At 43.7% G+C, this 12,371-nt stretch overlaps 1 protein-coding gene across 3 annotated transcripts in view; it reads left to right on the top strand.

Annotated features, from left to right (window-relative positions):
* FAM189A1 (family with sequence similarity 189 member A1) overlaps positions 1–12,371 on the top strand; it is a 449,858-nt gene that overhangs the window by 20,586 nt on the left and 416,901 nt on the right. The window lies entirely within an intron of this gene.

Genomic DNA, 12,371 nt, shown 5'->3' with positions numbered 1-12,371 from the left:
ATATTGATATCATGTTTTGGAATTATAGTTTCAATTTATAATCATGGTCTGCTTTTATCTCCTCTACATCTGTCGATGAAAACATTGTATTTTATTTAATGGGTGCAGCATAGTGAAGTGGATGGTGATTTAAGGAGCCTACAGGAATTGAGGATACTGGCATTTTGGGGGAGGGGGTTGTTCAGTCAGGTATTCAGGGCATGGCAAATGTCAACAAGTGACTTCTTTTGTATCAGCAGCTACTAGAGCTTGTGACTGAATTATCTACCACTGAGGCAGTTTAATTGTTCTAAAATAAGTCCTTAAAATCTAAGCACATTCTTGTACAGAGAAAGTAGAGAACATTTGAAATTCATGAAAAGGTAAATTTTTATTTGAAAAATATTGAAGTTATCTAACTATAAGTGGTATTGGCTTCTCCTCCATGATGAGAAATTATAGATAATGCCTTTGATAGTGAACTTGGATGGTGATTTTATTTTATTTTTTAAAGATTTTATTTATTTACTCATGAGAGACAGAGAGAGAGGCAGAGACACAGGCAGAGGGAGAAGCAGGCTCAATCCCGGAAGCCTGACGCGGGACTCGATTCCAGGTCTCCAGGATCTCACCCTGGGCTGAAGGCAGGTGCTAAACCGCTGAGCCACCTGGGCTGCCCAAGGATGGTGATTTTAAAATAGAGATTTGGAACCCTCAGCAAAATTTGAAAGGACTATGATAATGACACCTACTTAACATGTTAATAAGCTACTTAGCCACAAAGAGCATATGCTCATCAGAATCACCTGATTTAAGAAAAAAATATACTTTTTATTCTCCCCCAATTATACCCCACACAGAGTTCTTTGCAAGTATTCACAAAGGGATACTCACTACCTTTTTAGAAACTAGTGTTAGAGCCAGTCGCAGAGAAAGACAAAGAAACACAGCATCTGCTTTTCACTTGTCAAGTTGTCAGATTCAGCATCAGTATCCCAGTGTCCTCTCTCCGTGCCTGCCACTGCCTTTTGGTGCCATGAGAAGGGGGTGAGGCTCAGTGCCCACTCTTTTTTCTTAAAAGGAAATAGCACCTAGGAAGTGCTAGTGGATTAATGGAGCTTTAGGTCTGTGTACCTGGTGGTAGATAGCTTCTTCCAAGATTGACTTTCTTTTTTGAAAAAAGAGGATATAGAAATATGTACACACACACATGTATGTATATTTAGTCCACGATATTTTATTTTTTGTTGTTATATAATGAATAATTAAAAAAAAAAAAACAAAAAAAAACAAAGAGCCAGGAACCCCTTGAGCAAGGCACTGCCCAGGGACTGGAAGAGTCATACCAGTGGCAGTTACTTGTATTCCAGGTGGCAACTGTCAGGTGAGGGGAATGGAGTCAGAGTTTAGGGGAAAGAGAAACAATGTTTCTGGGTGGAGAAACAGCCCTGGCAGTGCATGTTCTCTTGAAAGCAGGGGCTGGCCAGTGTTTAGACATAGCTATGTTATATGGTGGTGCTGGTGATTATGATGGTGATGACAAAAGTAGTAGCTGTTTAATATTGTAGAAATTAAAATTCAGATAGCATGGAAGGATACAGACTGAAATGCAAAAAATCCATCCCACAGCTCCTGCCTTCCCCATTCCTCAAGGTTAAATATTCTCAGTCTTTCTTTTGTTATTTCTTTGGGGGCAGGTACACCGTTGTCTTCCTATCCAAAGTCCCTGAAGAGAGGTCTGATGCCCATTTTCTTTGATTGGCAGCTTAGCCAGTTTTTCCCCTTCTGGGAGATTCTAGGGTCTCTGTTCTTGGGTGTTCTGATAGCCTGCGGTATTTAGTGAAGGGTCTTAGCCATTCAAGGTGTCCCTTCTTTAATGCTGGAAATCCTGTTCTTTGATGATTTCTGCATCTCGGAGTGAGTTTGTTTGTTTGTTTGTTTGTTTGTTTATGTATGTATGTATGTATTTTTCTGTGCTGCTTTTAGGGAACTCCTGTTCACTGGCTGTTTGACCTGTGTTAATCTTACAGGCTCCTCAGCTTGGCTTCCCTATTTTAGATTAGATGCCTTTGCCTTTTGCTTTGTCATCTGGGCGATTTCTTCAGCTTTAGCTTCTGGATCATCTATGGAAATTTTCAAAAGTAACAAGCCATGACATGGGGCTGGACAATTTAAAGGGTCCCAGAGACCGCTGGGTGTACTTGGGTAAGGCTTCAATGAAGGGAGGATACATGGCAGCAGGAGAAAAAAACACAAGCACGTATCAGAGAGCCCTGGGCCACCCAGGGGGCAGCTCCCAGCCAGGATCCTTCCTCCGTGGCACAGGATGCGAGCTTTGCCTGAATTGTGAACTGTCATGATATTTGACAGTCTTAGCCCAAAGTGCACCTTTTCTACCCTTTCTGGTCATGTAGCCAAAGGCAGGCTACACAGCCAGATTCAAAAGAGAAATATCTAGAGAAGCCAAAGGCAAACTATCCATTCATCTGAACATGTTCTGTAAACATCTGATGAGTTGGAGCGGTTGCCCGGGTCAGTTTTGGACCCAGCAGAGGTCAGTGTTAATTGCTAGTTGGTAGATTTCCTTCCGGTTTGGCTAACTGCCTGCACCTGTGGTCCCAAGTCTCTGGAGACTAGCTTAGCTTGCATCCGACTGGGTGAGACTCTGTACCTACCCGGCAATCATTATTAAAACTGTGATGAGCTCTTTCGTATTTTCAGCCGATTCTTCTTAGCATTTGTCTTCCTTTCCACTTGCATTACCTTTTCATTTCTACCTGAGGGTACTCATTGGAATCAAGTAAAATAAGTTTTCTTCTTATCCTTGAGTTCTCTTTGCTCTAGGGTTACGTTAGTCTGTTATTCTTTGTAAATCTGCCTGTTGTGCATTGGATTTTCCTTATTGGTGTGGTGGTTCCTGGCTGTCCTTTGGTGTTCATGTTATAAGGAACATGCAAGTTGATTAAAGAGGTGCTTGGCATGTTTTCCTCATATAGCATTCTTTTGGTTTCCACCTGCCAACACACCCCAGCTGTAAGTGCTGGGGTGAGGGCAAGGGGGTCTGAGGGCGTGACATCCATCTGCAGTTTTGCAGCAGTCTTTAGTTACCTGTTTTAGATAGCATTTCTTGTTTTTCCTCTTGGGACCTGTGTTCTGGGGGCTCATCGATACAGATTAGCTTCCCTCTCTAAAGCCTTCTGTCCTGGATCCATGGATCTGAGACCCTTCCTCTGGTTCCTCTGACAGTAACTAACCTTAGTTTCTCTTCCCATTACTTTTAATGGTCTTCTTTCTCTCCTCTTCCACCCAAACTAAGCGCATTGGCAGGAGAACCCCAGAGGAGCAGTTCACATAGTCTGAGACTGGATAGTGGAGTCAAAGTCCTGCTGGCTCTCCTTGAATCCTGCCCCAATTTTTCAAGGTGTGTTCCATACCTCTCTTCCTACCACTTGGTATAAACTTTCTGGACTTCACTTGAGTTATTGCAAGAATGATGGTTTTGAGCATTTAAATTGCCCCCCACCCATTTTTTTAATTTCCTGTAAATCATGTTACCCTACAGCTCTTCCACGCATTAATTCAAGGACATCCAATTGCTTTGGGGGTGTAGCAGGCACCCTCCCTAGAACAAAGCACTTCATTACTCAGCTCTGAGTCTCAATACTTTCATGAGTCTCTAGAGAGGTTATGGTTGTAAAAACCACACTTTATTCCAAGTGAAGAGTTGCTCTAAATTTCAGGAACCTTCTTTTTTACACTGAGAACAAAATTTAAAGGTGAGGAAATTCTTTGACCTTCATGCTCCATGTTGGTGGACAGAGGGCATAATGGAAGGGAAGTTCCCATCCAGTAGGAAGCAGGAAGGAAGAGGAGGCAGAAAGCCCTCTGGGGCTGGAAGGAAGAGCTTGCAGGAGTTGGAGTTCCCAAGGAGAAGCTTCTTGGGTCCCTGAGAAGGACCATGACATGATAGCACCCCATTCCACTTGGTAGAAGCCAGATGGGTGAGTGAGAACGTGACCACTCAGGCTAGTGGTCCTCTTACCCTCCGTATCCTCTAGCCTGGTGCAGGAACTATAGGTAGCACTTATGAGAAAGAGGAAAGGAAATGCCTACATCAGGGATTTGTGGGGCAGATGGTCTATGTTGTACCTATTCAGCTCTGCCATTATACCATGAAAGCAGCCCTAGACAATTCATAAGTGAATGGGCATAGCTGTGTTCTAACAAAAATTTGATCACAGAAACAAAGCAGACCAGATGTGGCCCAAGAGCCATAGTTTTCTGACCTCTGATCTAGAGAGTTAGGCCTAAGATTTCCCACAACTTGTGTGTGGAATAAAGATGTCTGGAAGTTTCCGTGTAGATGTGAGTGAGAGATGTTAAATGGAGCTAGGAGAGAGAGTCAGGGTGCCTTGATGGTGTTGGCAAAGATACTTCTTTTAGTTGAGGCTGTAGGATAGACCATCCTTGGCTGAGGCCTGTGAAGCCCAGTACCAGGACTCTCAGCATCACCCAAAACTAAGGTGAGGTGGGGGCAGAGGAAGTGAAGGACAATGTCATGCTCCCTGGGAGTGATCACGTCACATTGCCGTGTGAGGTACACCTCTGCAGGGGACACACCGAGGGCAGAGCTGACACCAAAGGATGGGGCAGGGGCACAATGAGCTCTTTCACAGGGGGGTCATTCCTTGGCTCAGACTCCTTTCTCGCCACACCAGTGGGTACTCCTGTAACTCACAGTTCTTCACATTTGAGACAGTTACCTCCCTCCTTCCCAAACACCCCACTGCCACCTTTCTGTCTGCACTTGGACATGTCATAAGCACTTCAAATTCAGGATGTCCCAACCCCAAATTCCTTGTCTTCTCCACATATGTTTCTTTTCCTCTCTTCTCACCCATTTCCTCAAACCAGTTAACCCAGCATCTTGGTGGTCAGAGTCCTGTTGATTTTTCTGCTTACTATATGTATCTCTTTAAAATTTTTTTTTTTAATTTATGATAGTCACACACACACACAGAGAGAGAGAGAGAGAGAGAGAGAGAGGCAGAGACACAGGCAGAGGGAGAAGCAGGCTCCATGCACCGGGAGCCCGACGTGGGATTCGATCCCGGGTCTCCAGGATCGCGCCCGGGGCCAAAGGCAGGTGCCAAACCGCTGCGCCACCCAGGGATCCCACTATATGTATCTCTTACCCAGAATATTTCTGTAGTACCCTAACTGGCTTCTCCACTTGTACTTTGGTTTCCCCTGGTATCTCCTTCACACATTGGCCAGAGTTATCTTTAAAAGTGCGAATCTGTAATGTCATATTGAGTTCCAGGATGGTGGATTAGGCAATTTGGACCAATCCAACTATTCACAATGAGAAAAGGTAAATATGTCGAATGTGTGAGGCGATTGTGGATGGCCAACAGATGGTCCCCCAAAGATGTCCATGTCCCAATCCCTGGAGCTTATGAATGTGTGCCTGACGTGGTAAAAGAGGCTTTGTAGGTGTGATTAAGATAAGGGGCTTGAGATGAGGACCTTCTGGATCATCTGGATGGACCTAATGTAATCGCAGAGATCCTTACCAGGGGAAGAAGGAAGTCTGAGTCGGTGTGAAGAGATGTGATGCTGGAAGCAAGTCATTGGAGTGATGACGTGGGAGATGACATGACGGCCACGAGCCAAGGAATGCTGGCAGCCTCTGAAAGCTGGAAAAGGGGAGGAAGTGGAGTCTCTTCTCAAGCCTCCAGAAGGAACAAGGACAGCTGACCCCTTGACTTAGCTCAGTGAGAGTGATTTTGCACTTCTGACTTCCAGATCTGCAAGATCAGACACTTGTGTTGGCTGTCAGCCACTGAGTTTGTGGGAACTTGTTACGATAGCAGCAGGAAGTGAATACAGTGGAGAAGTCTGGAGGGGATGGGGGTAGCTGGAGAAACAAAGAAATGAAGGTTGTTTACCTTCTGATGATGTGAGGATGAGGAGCTGCACAGAAAGCCGGGCTCCAGCCAATTGGAATACAGGTCTGTCCAGTAGAATGGAATAGGTGCCAGTTTCTAGTTCTGAGGACCCCTTCTCAGATGAGTGCTGGTAGAACGGGTCCTGCTGTGCCTGCACCATCTAAACTGTACTTGGAATAGTCTCAAGAGCTAACCTGTTGAACACTTGCCTTTTTTTTTTTTTTTTTTTTTTGCCAGACGCTATCCTATAGGTTTTACACGTTAACTCATTTCCACCTTGCAGCAATCTCACCTTGCAGCAATTACTGAGGAGTAAATGCTCTTTTCCCCTTTTGCAGATTGGAGATGCCCTAAGAAGCTCCACCTGGGGGTAAGGTTGGGTGGGATGTGTGCAGAAGATGGAAATGGGGGTGGTTGGAGAGGTTGGTCTTGTACTGGACCGGAGAGGGCAAGTAGCAAGCCCGGGTCCTGGGGAGTTGGTGCTGGTCCCATGGGCCTACCTGTATTATCTCCCATGGCATGGTCACAAGTTGGCATGGATTGGGTGTGTCTGGAGATCCATGTTGCTTCACCCATTCTCTATGGAGGACCCAGATGCCTGGGTGGGAGCAGCAGATGCCAGGCACGGGAAAGAGCAGAGCCATTCTTGTGGGGTGGCTTTAGCAGGCTGCTGAGCAGAGAGAATGGTAATCACACCTGCTGTGCTCTGCACACTCCCTACAATCCATCTTCCCTCTCCTTCACTCCTCTTGCAAGAAGCCTTGGCACCCACCTCCACCTTTCGGGGATGGGTGAGTTTACTCGGGCCTGTCATCACCTGGCACAAGTGGGTGTTCAAGAAACATTAGTGGTGACCTCTCTGGGACTTAATTTTTATCATTTCTGGAAAGTGGGGCTCAAATCTGAGTTCTATTTCAAATTAGACAATGCTATGGACAAGGGAAAATACAGAAAGTCGTTATTTTACCCATTCAAACGGTCCCAGTGTATAATAGCATAACATTCAACATTCTAAAATAAACAAAAGCAATGGGCACAGGTTTCTAGGCATCAGGGCTGGGCCATGATTTCTGGGTTCTCAGGTAAGGGGGACACAATAGGAATTTGGTGGTTCAGGTTGCAGTTGAGTAGGAAATGGGCTGTTCTCATGGTCCAAGCACTAGGAACTAGGTTACTACATGTATATTTACATCGCAGATCCTGTAATTGAATTGTGATTTAATCCCTTTGAGCCTCCAGTGAGTGCTACCCACTGTCTGTCAAGGTGAACGTTAAGTGGTTGTGGATATAACGTAGTCCTGCCAGCCTCTCCTGTTCTGTATATCATATGGAGACCCTGGATTCTGAGGGGCAGCTTTATTCCACACAAAGTCTCTTGAATGAGCTCTCTTAAATTACCTAGATGCAGGCATGGGGGTGCCTTTGGGGCAATGGGAGAGGGGCCGGTGGTGGGAATTGTGTGTCTCCATTGATGTTCTGCTCCTTGTGACCCTTGACCATGAAGCTGGTTGCTGGGAATGGGGTAGATAAGCTTGTATGTTGCTCTGGGCTTTTATTTTAATTTTAATTTTATTTAATTTTATTTATTTTTTTAAAAGATTTTATTTATTTATTCATGAGAGACACAGAGAGAGAGGCAGAGACATAGGCAGAAGGAGAAGCAAGCTCCCTGTGGGGAATCTGATGCGGGACTCAATCCCAGGACCCTGGGATCACAACCTGAGCCAAAGGCAGATGCTCGACCACTGAGTGGCCCAGGCATCCCCCAATTTTTTTTTTTTAATTTAAAAACCATGGGGTTAGTTTTTGAAAATACAGAGACTACCAAAAGAGAAAACATACCTTCCTGGCAACCTTGATTCTTTCTTTGGAGCGGACCTGTCACAGCCCAGAGAACCCCTGTGGGCGTTTATCAGACAAAAAGGAAACTTGTATAGGAGCTTGTTGGAAAAAGTGATTCAGAAAGCTACAAAAGGAGAAGTCACAGTCTTCCTGCTATCCCCAGAGGTATCCCTGAGCAAAGAGTATTTCTTTCAGACCTAGGGTGAGTCAGAAGGAGAGATGCTGTGTGTACTGTTCTAATTCTGATTATTGTCCTGTATCTTGCGGCTCTTTGTGTATACGGCTCCTCTGCTTTTTCTAAATTTTTCACCGTGCTCTATTGAATGAGTACAACCTAATTTATTTAATAAGCTCCTATTGATCCCACACCGTGATAATTTTATTTCTGTGAAAACATACTTGATAATATAACCTGGCTTGAGGAAGAATCTTCATAGGCTATTACCTAGCCAACAAATTTCTAGGTCGAAGGATGCCTGCATTTTATGTTGACGTAGATTTTGTGAATTGCCCCAAAATAGGCAGCACGGTTTGCAAACCTGGCATCAGTAAGTGAGAAAGCTTCAAATCCGTCAGTGGTCTCTGCTCCATCATTATGTTCTTGGAGAGGTCTGTGCTGACCACCCTATTTTAAGAGCGTTTTCCTACTCTGTTATCTCAATTTTTATTTTCCTTCAAAGCACCCAATATGACCTGAAATTAAATTTGTTTGTTGTCTGTCTCACTAAAATCTGAACTCCTTAAAGATAAAAGTTTTGGCATCTGTAAAGCCTGGCCTGCAATGGACCTCTGGCATTCATTTTATTAAATTAATGAATGAATGGGCTTTGATTTGTTATCTTTTAAAATGTGAAAGGGCTGCTTCCTCTTCATCCTTTTTTTTTCCCTTTTCACAAAATTTACTTGCATACTCTTACTGCAAAACAAGTTATCCTTAAAGCAGCCGAAGAGAGGTATTTTATTTTTTTAAAGATTTTATTTATTTATTCATGAGAGACACAGAGAGAGAGAGGCCGAGACACAGGCAGAGGGAGAAGCAGGCTCCATGCTGGGAGCCTGACTTGGGACTCCATCCGGGGTCTCCGGGATCATACCCTGGGCTGCAGGTGGCACTAAATCGCAGCGCCACCAGGGCTGCCTGAGGTATTTTATTTTGCTCATGAGTTTTTCAGTGTGGAAGTTGGACAGGCTCTGCAGGGTGATTCTTAGCACATGCAATTTTGTCAAATGTCAGCGGGGGCTGGAGTCATCTGAAGGCTCTAGTGGGCTGAATGTGCTTACTCACATGTTGGCAGTTATTCCTGGCTGGCAGCTAGTAGCTCAGCCATGGGCCTACCTGTGGCCTTTTCAGCCTCATGGTCTCAGGGTGGTTGCACTTCCTACATTATGGCTACTCCCTTCAGAATAAGTGTCCCAAGAGCACCAGGTGGAAGCTGGTGGCTTTTTCTAGCCTAGTCTCAGAAATTCCATGATATCATTCCTGCTCCACTCTATAGGTTGAAGCAGTCATGAACCTGCCTGCATTCAAGGGAGGAGGGACATAAATCCTGAGTTTCGATGAGAGGGGAGGCCACGTCACACTATAAAAAAGCATATGGGATGGGCGATATTATAGGGGTTGTCATCAGAAAACATAAGCTGCCACACCTGGTAACTGTCACATGTTTGTTTTTTTTCAGATTTACTATTGGTATCATTTTGTCAAGTGCCAGAACAAGTCCCAAATGCTTGATATTTCATTTCATTTCATTTCATTTCATTTCATTTCATTTCATTTCATTTCATTTCATTCCATTCCATTCCATTCCATTCCATTCCATTCCATTTTAAAAGATTTATTTATTTGAGAGAGAGAGAATGCACGCACAAGTGGGAGGGGTAAAGGGAGAGGGAAAGAGAGAATCTCAAGTGGACTCCACACTGAGCACAGAGCCTGATGTGGAGCTTAATCCCAGGATCCTGAGGTCATGACCTGAGCTGAAACCAAGAGTCTAGTGCTTAACCAACTGAACCATCCAGGTGCCCCCTCTTGGTATTTTAAATAGGTTTGCAGAGGATTTATAAATTAATTTAGGGAGAATTAAAAACTTTATGGTATTGGATCTTCCTATACAAGGACATGGTATAATTTTACTTTTTTTGTGTGTGTGTCCTGTGGGAGAGCTGTCATGTTCTTTTCTTTTTTTTGGGGGGTAGGTGGGTGGGTGGGTTTTATTTATTTATTCATGAGATACACACAGAGAGAGGCAGAGACAGGCAGAGGGAGAAGCAGGCTCCATGCAGGGAACCTGACATGGGACTCGATCCCAAGTCTCTAGGATCACACCCTGGGCCAAAGACGGTGTTAAACCGCTGGGCCACCAGGGCTGCCCATGGTTTATCTTTTTAAGTGCATTTTTCCTGTTTATCTTTTTATTTACTTATTTATTTATTTTGTTAATTTGGGTGTGTCTGTGTGGTGTTTCCCTTCTGGTACATTGGATTGTTTAGAGTACACGTTTAGTTTTTCTAGTGGCTATTCATCCAAACCTATGTATTTGCTATATACGACGTTCTATTTCTTAGCTTAGCAATTCTTAAATTGTATCTACTGTTTTCTTGTCATGAAAGTGGAATAAAACACCCACATTTTCCCTTCTACCTCCTGAGTTTTGTATCTCATATGCATACTTTTAGGGTTTTTTTTTGTTTTGTTTTTTGGTTACATTTTACTTTCACAGAGCAACCTGAAAGCTCTCTTTCTAGGTTTACCAATGCTAGGCCCTCTCTTAGTAACTGTGAGACGCATGAGGAAATGCGTGCATTTATCCATCTTCCCATTTTCCACTCCATCCTGTCCAATTCAAAAGACTGTTGCTTTTACATTGTCATGTTTAAACATTTACCATCTGTAACCATAGGAAAGAGTTTCTTACTTTCCTCTCTGCAGGAGTCATAGCATTTTTTTTTTTTTTTTTGAATCTCTGTGATGACATGGAGGTGTTAGGGAAAATTCCTTTTAGTCTCTGGAAGTTACCTTCAGCTGTTTCCCTTCTGCCTCATTTCTGAGTTAGTGGCCTTTAGTGAGATTGTTGGGGATTTTATTTACTTGATGCTCTCTTGCCTCCTGCTTCCAAGTGTGTGGGGCTGGGGGCTCTGAGGACCTGCTGTGTAGTGCAGAGGCTTGGCAGCAGCTTTGCTCTATTGTTAGATTCTTGGGAAAGGATATTTTGGTATTTCTTTTCTCTTTTTTTTTAAAATAAATTTATTTTTTATTGGTGTTCAATTTACCAACATACAGAATAACACCCAGTGCTCATCCCATCAAGTGCCCCCCTCAGTGCCCGTCACCCATTCACCCCCATCCCCTGCCCTCCTCCCCTTCCACCACCCCTAGTTCATATCCCAGAGTTAGGAGTCTTTATGTTCTGTCTCCCTTTCTGATATTTCCCACACATTTCTTCTCCCTTCCCTTAAATTCCCTTTCACTATTATTTATATTCCCCAAATGAATGAGAACATATAATGTTTGTCCTTCTCCGATTGACTTACTTCACTCAGCATAATACCCTCCAGTTCCATCCACATCGAAGCAAATGGTGGGTATTTGTCATTTCTAATGGCTGAGTAATATTCCATTGTAGACATAAACCACATCTTCTTTATCCAGTCATCTTTCGATGGACACCGAGGCTCCTTCCACAGTTTGGCCATTGTGGACATTGCTGCTAGAAACGTCAGGGTGCAGGTGTCCCCATGTTTCATTGCATCTGTATCTTTGGGGTAAATCACCAGCAGTGCAATTGCTGGGTCGTAGGGCAGGTCTATTTTTAACTCTTTGAGGAACCTCCACACAGTTTTCCAGAGTGGCTGCACCAGTTAACATTCCCACCAACAGTGTAAGAGGGTTCCCCTTTCTCTGCATCCTCTCCAACATTTGTGGTTTCCTGCCTTGTTAACTTTCCCCATTCTCACTGGTGTGAGGTGGTATCTCATTGTGGTTTTGATTTGTATTTCCCTGATGGCAAGTGATGCATTTTCTCATGTGCATGTTGGCCCTGTCTATGTCTTCCTCTGTGAGATTTCTCTTCATGTCTTTTGCCCATTTCATGATTGGATTGTTTGTTTCTTTGGTGTTGAGTTTAATAAGTTCTTTATAGATCTTGGAAACTAGCCCTTTATCTGATACGTGATTTGCAAATATCTTCTCTCATTCTGTAGGTTGTCTTTTAGTTTTGTTGACTGTATCCTTTGCTGTGCAAAAGCTTCTTATCTTGATGAAGTCCCAATAGTTCATTTTTGCTTTTGTTTCTTTTGCTTTCGTGGATGTATCTTGCAAGAAGTTACTGTGGCCAAGTTCAAAAAGGGTGTTGCCGGTGTTCTCCTCTATGATTTTGATGGACTCTTGTCTCACATTTAGATCTTTCATCCATTTTGAGTTTATCTTTGTGTATGGTGAAAGAGAGTGGTCTAGTTTCATTCCTCTGCATGTGGATGTCCAATTTTCCCAGCACCATTTATTGAAGAGACTGTCTTTCATCCAATGGATAGTCTTTCCTCCTTTATCAAATATTAGTTGACCATAAAGTTCAGGGTCCACTTCCGGGTTCTCTATTCTGT

Source organism: Vulpes lagopus, chromosome 4 (genome assembly GCF_018345385.1).
Source record: "Vulpes lagopus strain Blue_001 chromosome 4, ASM1834538v1, whole genome shotgun sequence".
NCBI classification, from domain to species: Eukaryota; Metazoa; Chordata; class Mammalia; order Carnivora; family Canidae; genus Vulpes; species Vulpes lagopus.
The sequence above is the reverse complement of the archived record's forward strand: the minus strand, read 5'-3'. Positions and strand labels throughout refer to the sequence as shown.